A 10,186-nucleotide genomic window follows, 5' to 3' on the forward strand; every position below is an offset into this window, starting at 1 on the left:
TGCTGGTCAAAATTATTCGCGATGGTGGTGTACGAACGAATCGGCGGTCTCAAGAAGTGGGTGAGAGAGGGATCTAGTAATGACTTTGAGTTTGAAACGAATATTTTTGTGTTCGTGGATAGCTCACACGGTAGAGCCACGCTCTCACCTGCCAGGCGGAGTTGTCGTACCAATAAGGTCGCAGGTTCAAACCCACCACCGCCGCGAAAAAAAAAAAAAAAAAAAAAATTTTTATTCTCTATTGTCTTCTGGCACTTTTCTATTCACTTCATATCTTGTTGTTATCAACATAAGTGCCTGCTCCACTCACTTTTCTGAATTAAAAATTCACCCCATACACCGGAGCATACTCAATGTCTCAATCGTTTCTATGTTATATGTTTGTGTTGAGAATATTGGCTATTAAGCTTAACTGCTGGTCAAAATTATTCGCGATGGTGGTGTACGAACGAATCGGCGGTCTCAAGAAGTGGGTGAGAGAGGGATCTAGTAATGACTTTGAGTTTGAAACGAATATTTTTGTGTTCGTGGATAGCTCACACGGTAGAGCCACGCTCTCACCTGCCAGGCGGAGTTGTCGTACCAGTAAGGTCGCAGGTTCAAACCCCACCACCGCCGCGGAAAAAAAAAAAAAAAAAAAAAAAAAAAAAAAAAAAAAATTTTATTCTCTATTGTCTTCTGGCACTTTTCTATTCACTTCATATCTTGTTTTTATCAACATAAGTGCCTGCTCCACTCACTTTTCTGAATTAAAAATTCACCCCATACACCGGAGCATACTCAATGTCTCAATCGTTTCTATGTTATATGTTTGTGTTGAGAATATTGGCTATTAAGCTTAACTGCTGGTCAAAATTATTCGCGATGGTGGTGTACGAACGAATCGGCGGTCTCAAGAAGTGGGTGAGAGAGGGATCTAGTAATGACTTTGAGTTTGAAACGAATATTTTTGTGTTCGTGGATAGCTCACACGGTAGAGCCACGCTCTCACCTGCCAGGCGGAGTTGTCGTACCAATAAGGTCGCAGGTTCAAACCCCACCACCGCGGAAAAAAAAAAAAAAAAAAAAAAAATTTTATTCCCTGTTGTCTTCTGGCACTTTTCTATTCACTTCATATCTTGTTGTTACCAACATAAGTGCCTGCTCCACTCACTTTTCTGAATTAAAAATTCACCCCATACACCGGAGCATACTCAATGTCTCAATCGTTTCTATGTTATATGTTTGTGTTGAGAATATTGGCTATTAAGCTTAACTGCTGGTCAAAATTATTCGCGATGGTGGTGTACGAACGAATCGGCGGTCTCAAGAAGTGGGTGAGAGAGGGATCTAGTAATGACTTTGAGTTTGAAACGAATATTTTTGTGTTCGTGGATAGCTCACACGGTAGAGCCACGCTCTCACCTGCCAGGCGGAGTTGTCGTACCAATAAGGTCGCAGGTTCAAACCCCACCACCGCCGCGAAAAAAAAAAAAAAAAAATTTATTCTCTATTGTCTTCTGGCACTTTTCTATTCACTTCATATCTTGTTGTTATCAACATAAGTGCCTGCTCCACTCACTTTTCTGAATTAAAAATTCACCCCATACACCGGAGCATACTCAATGTCTCAATCGTTTCTATGTTATATGTTTGTGTTGAGAATATTGGCTATTAAGCTTAACTGCTGGTCAAAATTATTCGCGATGGTGGTGTACGAACGAATCGGCTGTCTCAAGAAGTGGGTGAGAGAGGGATCTAGTAATGACTTTGAGTTTGAAACGAATATTTTTGTGTTCGTGGATAGCTCACACGGTAGAGCCACGCTCTCACCTGCCAGGCGGAGTTGTCGTACCAATAAGGTCGCAGGTTCAAACCCCACCACCGCCGCGAAAAAAAAAAAAAAAAAATTTTTATTCTCTATTGTCTTCTGGCACTTTTCTATTCACTTCATATCTTGTTGTTATATATTACGTTATACAAAAGTTACAGTTTTTATGTTTTTATACAAGTGATATAAAGAAAACTACTTTAACTATATAATCTGAAAGGTTTACTGTTTTTTGTTTCTTTCTCCTACCCATTTCTGACAAACAGAAAGTAAGTATCAATCAATTATTGTTTTTCATTTATTTTACTTTTAGTTACAACAGAATTCAATGCTCAATAGTACTATTTTTGTATTTATGATTGTCTAAGTCAATTTTTTTGTTGCCACCGAACCCAATATTAATATCATTACAATCATCAATACCAACATCAACACTGTTGTCACCATCAATACCAATATCTTGACTCTTGTCATCATCAGTACCAATATCAACACTGTTGCTACCAATACCAATAGCGTCACGGTTGACATCATAAATGCCAATAACATCAATGTTTCCATCAATACAAAAACTTTTGCTATCATAATTTTCATAATTGCTATCCGTTATGGTTGATTATAGAGAGAATAAGAAAACGGCTTGTCATAAGACAAAAAAGACGAGTAGGGCCTGTTAAATAAAGAACATTAGATAGATGTCTCACGACTCACAAATTGAAAAGGGAGTTAAAAATAGATAGAAAACAATAATCAGCACAAGAATAAACAAAGGAATATTGAAAACAAATAAAATATGATGACGAAGGATTTATACCTGAAATGTCCATTAACTGTACTGTTCCCACCGAAGCCTTTCTATTTTTACCTTTTCATTAGTATCCTCACGATCCCAGGTTTCAGGCAGTCTCCACCACTCTCTTGGAATAGGGATAAGATAATAGGTCAAGGATGGAATGCACATCTTGGACCTAGTAATTTACAGAAATGATAACATAATAATTGACAGCGTTGACGTTTTGGGTTCCGTAATTTTACATAATAATCTAATTGATGCAAATTCAAACACCGATTGCAAAAACAACCGTCCAAAAAAAAACAAAAAAAAAACAAAAAACAAAAAACGATCACATATCGTAAACCAAAAATCACTAAACCGATAAATCTAATTCAAGAAACTATCAAGTCTTTGGATTTACTCAACTCTATTACAGTAGAGCATGCCTATAGCGGGACTTTTGGTCCCAGCAGAAAAATCCCGCTGTAGGCAAGTTCCCGCTATAGGAAAGCGGGGGAAAATGTCCCAAAAATATACACGATTACCTCCCTTGAATCTTTGGTTCACTTTTTGTTTTTGGTTTTTTTTTTTTTTGTTTTTGTGTGTCTTTATTTTATTTTTATTTATTTTTTTTTTTGGGGGGGGGGGGGTCTGAGGTTTAGGTAGGAAGGACTGTACTGTAAAGTGTGCCCCTTCCTCCCAGAACGTCTCATGGGCTTGGGGGAATCACACCTGATGGTTGTCTTTCTAAACAGGCTTGAAGAAAGCCTTGATGCTTGACTGTTTCTTTGACTTTGTGACGATCTCATAATCCCTGCAAATTTGCGATTTCGTCTTCCTTTTCTTGTCTACTTCGTTGATTATTTCAGCTTTCAATTCGAGTGAGAAACATTTCCTCTTTCCTTTGGTAGCCATTGTTTCCTCAGGATTTCTCTTGATACGAGTACTAAAATAGTAAAAATAATACGATTCGAACGAGTGCGATGATGCGTATGCTTGAGCAGCAACAATTGCAATGAATGAGGAATGGCCAGCGACATCTATAGTCCTAGGGAATGGCACAATAGGGCTGATCTGGATTAAAATGTACACACCACCGCGTGCGTACAAGCCTCTTCTCTCTAATTGGCCAAGGGCTTTACACACGGCGTTAGCTTGTGCAACGCATCTCTTTTAACCCTCTTCTTACCAGCCTTTTTCAGGATTTTCCCCAAAACTTCACATCCAACACACACAAAAATATATTTCTTATCACTCAGACATAACAGCAGTAAAATTCTTGCGATACATAGTTTCTTTAGCAAAACATTCTCTACAACACACTGTTTATTTTCTTTAAACTTTATAATGTACAAAAAAAATTTGAATAATAAAACTGTTACTGTAGTTGTATCATAACGAATGTGACGATTTTCCTATAGTTGGTAAGGAGAGGGTTAAATCAAGTTGCCCAAACTTTTAATCACCGCAAGACTGACCAGTCAAAGCATACAATCATACAAAGAAATAGAGCGAGCGGCAAAAGAAGTGCGGGTAGACACGAGAGGTGTGAGTGAAGACACGAGCGAGACAAAGGCAGACGGAGGCGTGTGTGTTAGAGAGAGACAATGCCAAGTCTACGTCACTCGCTGAGTCACGGCGCGTGAAAGATTTAGCCGATCGATAAATTCTTGGCCCGACAGCTCGCTCAATTTTTCCCGCTGTAAGCAAGTTCGGGCCTTTCCTTGACCCGCTAAACCCAAGCACAGGTAAATGAATTTATATAGTTAAAAAAAGCGGGGTTTGTGTAAGGTCCCGTTGTAGCGATGGTCCCGCTGTAGCGGGTGCCGCTATGGTCATGCTCTACTGTACTAATTTCGACCATGGTATGTCATTGTTAGTAGGTTCAGCACCAGAAGAGGGCCATGGGATTTTGTCAGACTCTCAGAAACCTTCACCATCCTCATCGTACGACACGAAACCGGTTTTCAGTATGTCCACTGAATCTTTGTTTATTCGGCCACAAATATCCATTTAAAAAAAAAAGATATCACTGGTGCTGGCGATGCGGAAGGGGAAATCACACGGAGGTTATACAGTAGAACTCGGAAATAGCGAGTTCGACGGGTCCACTCCTGATTACTCGCTATTTCCGAGTTCTCGCTATTCCCGAGTTGCCAGGAAAGGTTATAATATTGCTGGTTATTCCCCTCAGTGTGTAATTCGAGTAAAAGCCGTCGCCCCTATTTCAATTTCTTCACAGAAGTGGCAGAATGCTTGTTTTTTTGTTGTTTTTTGTTTTTTTTTTTCAAGTAAAATCATGACTAGAAAAAAAACAAGAACATAGAAGTGTGTGTGTGTGTGTGTGTGTGTGTGTGTGTGTGTGTGCGTGCGTGTGCGCGCGAGTGTTTGATGAGGTAAGCAAGCGCATCACTCAATCACTGACCCATTGAAATAATGGTTCCACACTCCCCTCTCTCGCTGATCGTGTCGTTCGTTAACGATGCTACTCGCTGACCGATGCTGCGAAGTGAGGCATGTTGACATGTGCTTACCTCGCGCGTCGCGTGGCACCACATTAGGTGAATAATTGACCCCCACCCCCAATACACACACACGCACACAAACCCAACCCCCACCCAAATTTGTTTCGCCTATTATGTACTACTACAGACTAGGCTACTGTGTAATATTACTCGTAACGAATAATAAGTCAAGAAAAGAGGCTAGAAATATTTAAATTGCCATTGTCTCTTATTTTGCTTTACTTCGTTCGCAGTCCTAGGCTGGGGCAGGAAATGCTCGTTATTTCCGAGTTGACCTCTTTTTCATACTCGCTACTTTCATGCTTATTTTATTTACTCAAATAAGGGGGAAAAACGGGGATTTAGATTTTACTCGCTATTTCCGAGTTCTCGCTATTTCCGAGTACGTTACTTTCATGTTCTACTGTAGTGGGTACTTGTGGGAGTCTATTCTAACGTAAACGAAACCTGTCGAGGCTAAGATGGGAAGAAAGTGCGATGAGTGTGTTCAATGATATTTCACATATTATGGTGGTTTGATGGACCGTATAATGTGTGTTCATTTCTTAACGAAATCTGTATCTGGTTCACATGCTTTTGCGTCGTGTGGATGTAATAATTCGCCGGAAAGGCAAGGGTTTGGACCCTAGACTCCAAGGCATGAAGCGGTGAGAGTTTATCCGCTATGTGTGGTATAAAACGGGGATAATAGCTCATCATCCCCAGGAATCTCTGTAGATTTGTACCGTTTTCAGGCGGGGGGATATTCATTGAGTTCCATAAATCGGTCCGAAAGTTGATATAGTCCTGTTTTTGTGATACGGTGCCCTAATAAGTCAAACTCGTCAGCTCCAAAAACACATTTGCTTTTGTTATAATAACAAGCCCATTGGTGGAAAGTAGTTTGAAGATTTGTTTAACCGTCTCCTTACCAGCCATTTTCAGAATTTCACCCAAAACTTCACACCCACCCAACACAAAAACAGACACTTCTTACTCAAAACAGAAAAACAACAAGCACATCCTAAACGTAATATTATTTGACAATATGAACTCTATTACAGAATGTCAAGTTTTTATAGATATAGCTAAAAGAAATGAAATCTGGATGAGAAAAGTGATGGTTGCATCGTAACAAATGTGACGATTTTCCAGTAGGTGGAAAGGAGAGAGTTAAGATGACTAGTGTGTTGTTCAGCGTTTGGGATAGCAACTAAAATGTCATCGATGTAAACGAAAGAAAAATTGACATTTTGGAGGATGCAATCCATTAGTCTTTGGAATGCTTGAGTTGCATTTTTATGTTTAAATGCATGCAAAGGAACTCCCATAGTCTGAATAGAATTTGAGCGATGGAGATCTGATGATATTCGCGGACTAAGTCAAACAGAAAAATGGTACATCCCGACAAACGACTATTGAAATCCTGAATATGTGTTAAAGGACATCTGTCATAGTTATAGCGTTGAGATGTAGGTATTCGCATCATTGTCTAAGATGATCGTTTGCCTTTGTCACGACATGCTAGGGAGAGAACCACAGGGAATTGGATTAATGAATAATGCCCATCTGATCCATAGTGAAGGAATTTTGCTTTGGCAGCTGCTAGTTTTTCTTGGTTTAATCTTCGCATGCCTGAATGGGCTGGTAGGCCGTTAGAAACTATATAATGTGGTTTTATGCCATGTTTAATTCCTGAGTCAAAATGTGGAGTGAGTAAATCTGGAAATTTTCGAAGGAGCTCAGAGTGTGTGTTATGTTGTAGCTGAGAAAGTCCTGCGATATGTCCGTTTGAAGAATTGAGACTGGTTGAAGTATTGTCAAGTGACAGGAAACGTTTTGTCTTGAGATCGATCATAAAGGGATAAGCGATGAAAAAATCAGCACTTAAAATGAAATATTCATGAGTGACAGATTTTGTTTGGCCTTACTTCAAAGGTGATTTTGCGTATTCCCTAAGTTTTTTTTCTATGATCCATTTGCAGCACATAATGGGTGGCTGAAATTTTGGGTCAGTCGTTTGTGTTTAGAAAAACATTATTAATAATAATAATAATAATAATAATAATAATAATAATAATAATAATAATAATAATAAATAATAATAATACAATAATAATAATAATAATAATAATAATAATAATAATAATAATAATAATAATAATAATAATAATGAATAATATAATAATAATAATAATAATAATAATAATAATAATAATAATAATAATAATAATAATAATATAATAGATGATGATGATGATGATGATGATGATGATGATGATGATGATGATGATGATGATGATGATGATGATGATGATGATAATTATCTATTTTGTCTCTCCCCCTTTCTCTCTCTCTCTCTCTCTCTCAAACATCAAAATCTGACCAGGGCTTAAATTAGGTAAGCGTCATGTTTTTTTTATTTCAAAGTTCAAATCTTGGTTAAATTCAGGCAAAATGTAACCCGCCGTGTTAAGATAGTAATTTGTCTTGTTGAATGTGATTAATTTAAAATGGTCAGGAATGCGACATGTTAATAATTGTTACTGTTGATGTATGGAAACTATAATTATCTATGTAATAAGATACCACACCGATTCACACTAATGTACGTGTGTGTGAGTTCTAGTCCTTGGATGCAGTCACTGGAATGTAAATACGCTCTATCATCAATACTCGTTCACATATCAAAGTCTCTTAGTTTCCTGTTCATTATATGTTTTTGAGTATCATATTTATAAAATTTAAATATCAAAAATAAAATTAAAATAAAATCCCCTTTATTCATCCCATAGGGGAAATTTGTCTCTAGGATCTATTCCAAGGGAAGACTGGAATACCCAGGCGTCAGCCGCAGTGCAGCGCCGAAAATTGAGCTAGGGCGAGGTGACTTGTTTAAAGCCACATAGAGAAGCGGCGGGTTATATTTATCGATCTCGGTACCTTTCTTGTACGAAGCAAAGACCGAAGCGCTGCCCCCGGCAAATTAACAAGTAATTTTTAAATAATATTCTTTCTCCTCAATAAAAGGGTTACAGTCACTTACAGAACTATTTTACTTTTACTATTAATTCTACAGTTTTTGACCTCCATTTGGATTTTCGGACCGAGGGCCAGCCCGATTTTGGAGGTTTAACTCCCAGGTTACGAAATATTCAATATTGGTTAAAACTTGTATTATAACAGCCCATATGTGAACCATCGTCTCAAAACGGTATTATGTCGGAACGAACCAGATGCTTAAAATCTGAATTAAATGTTAAACTGGTCAAATATTTAAATTGTTGGCATTAGCACCCTAAAATATGGTATCCATTCTCCTCAATAACACATACAAACTCAACACAAGTCTGATATTTCTGGCTACAAATTCAATTTTCAACATCTTAACTAACCCGACTTAATACCGTTTTAAGGCGAAGGGTCACATATTTGCCGTTTACTATAAAAATCAATGGTAATGTGAATAGATATCAAAATATAAGAAAAAAAATCTTAACGGAAGAGGAGTTTAGTAGCCGATTGTTTGTTTACTTTAAAGTGTCAATAAAAATCCCGTTGCTGCGTATCACTAACTTCCCTTTGTTTGTATTATTTAAATAAAACGTAACAAGAATAATTGGTGCATAGATACAATAATTTTAAAAGGTGAAGGTCAGAAATCATCAATTTTTCGATATATGACTGCTTACCTTGACCTTCGATTTGAATAAACGAGACGAGCTGAAGACTTCTAAAGGGGTGTTATCATGAATTTTTAGCAGCAGAATCATTCTTTCATAAAACAGGTTTGAGGCGGTGTGACACAAATCACTTAAAAGTAAATGTCAATGTTTACATTGGACACTCACACACACACACACACACACACACACACACACACACACATACACACACACACATACACACACACACACACATACACACACACACACATACACACACACATACACACACACACACACATACACACACACACACATATACACACTCACACACATACACACACACACACACATACACACACACACACACATACACACACACACACACATACACACACACACACATACACACACACATACACACACACACACACATACACACACACACACACACACATACACACACACACATACACACACACACACACATACACACACACACACACACACATATACACACTCACACACACACACACACACACGTTTATTGTTTATAATAGTTCTTATTTTTATTCTAATCATCTCGACTACTGCTAAGTATTTAGAAATTCATTTTTATCTTCTTATATATTTTTCAGGTGCAAAATGGAGCTGAGACACCGTGAAACATCATTCAACCCCTGACAAATGTTGTTTCATGTTCGATTTGTGTTGTCCTGCTTAATAAACCTGATTTAAAATGTTCTGGCGTTTGTTTATGTTTTCCTTTTTGATTTTGTTTTCAAAAAATATTTTTTATTTGGTGGGGGGTGTTGGGGGAAGGGGGGGGGGGGGGGGTAACAACAGTGTAGGGTCTTGATAGCTGCTATTGTGATATGGGTGGAAACTGGTCCCAATGGTGCACTCTCCTCAACTGACTTCACATCCGCAACAATAGCGTCTTCTAAAATTTAACTATTGTTGAGTGGTATCGAGACTAAGTACCTGTAATAGCGGCGTTGACTTTGCCGATTGTATTGAAACCGAGAAGTTGAGCATTGACATTTGATAATAATAATAATAATAATAATAATAATAATAATAATAATAATAATAATAACAATAATAATTATAATAATAATAATAACAATAATAATAATAATAATAATAATAATAATAATAATAATAATATACCCAAAACGTTTTTACAACATTCATATCGATAACAAAAATCATTGCCATAAGGTCCCACGAAGATCTGGGGCATCCATTAGTCTATGTTTTTTTTTTTTGTCATTAAGGGTTTTACGGCGCTTGTTTATTTTGTTTTTTGTTTTTTGAGGGTTTTACGGCGCTTGCATCACATTAAGGTCATATCAGCGCCAGTAAAAAGGGAAATAATGGGATAGTACAAAGTTCTAGAATTACAGCTAAAGCATCCAAGAATAAAGCA

General features: G+C 37.5%; 1 long non-coding RNA gene across 3 annotated transcripts in view; it reads left to right on the forward strand.

Moving 5' to 3' along the window:
• Positions 1-9,498, forward strand: part of LOC144981129 (uncharacterized) — a 72,720-nt gene extending 63,222 nt beyond the window's left edge. The window contains exons 3-4 of one of the 3 annotated variants that reach the window (XR_013647014.1): positions 8,169-8,232; positions 9,393-9,498. This is a non-coding gene — a long non-coding RNA (uncharacterized LOC144981129). Of the gene's footprint in view, positions 1-7,478; positions 7,491-8,168; positions 8,233-9,392 lie in introns of those variants that run through there. The other 2 variants (XR_013647013.1, XR_013647015.1) reach the window with 2 other exon arrangements.
• Positions 9,499-10,186: the final 688 nt, after the last annotated feature.

The sequence above is a fragment of the Berghia stephanieae genome, chromosome 10, assembly GCF_034508935.2.
Source record: "Berghia stephanieae isolate SIO BIC M18660-M18661 chromosome 10, UCSD_Bste_1.3, whole genome shotgun sequence".
Taxonomy (NCBI): domain Eukaryota; kingdom Metazoa; phylum Mollusca; class Gastropoda; order Nudibranchia; family Aeolidiidae; genus Berghia; species Berghia stephanieae.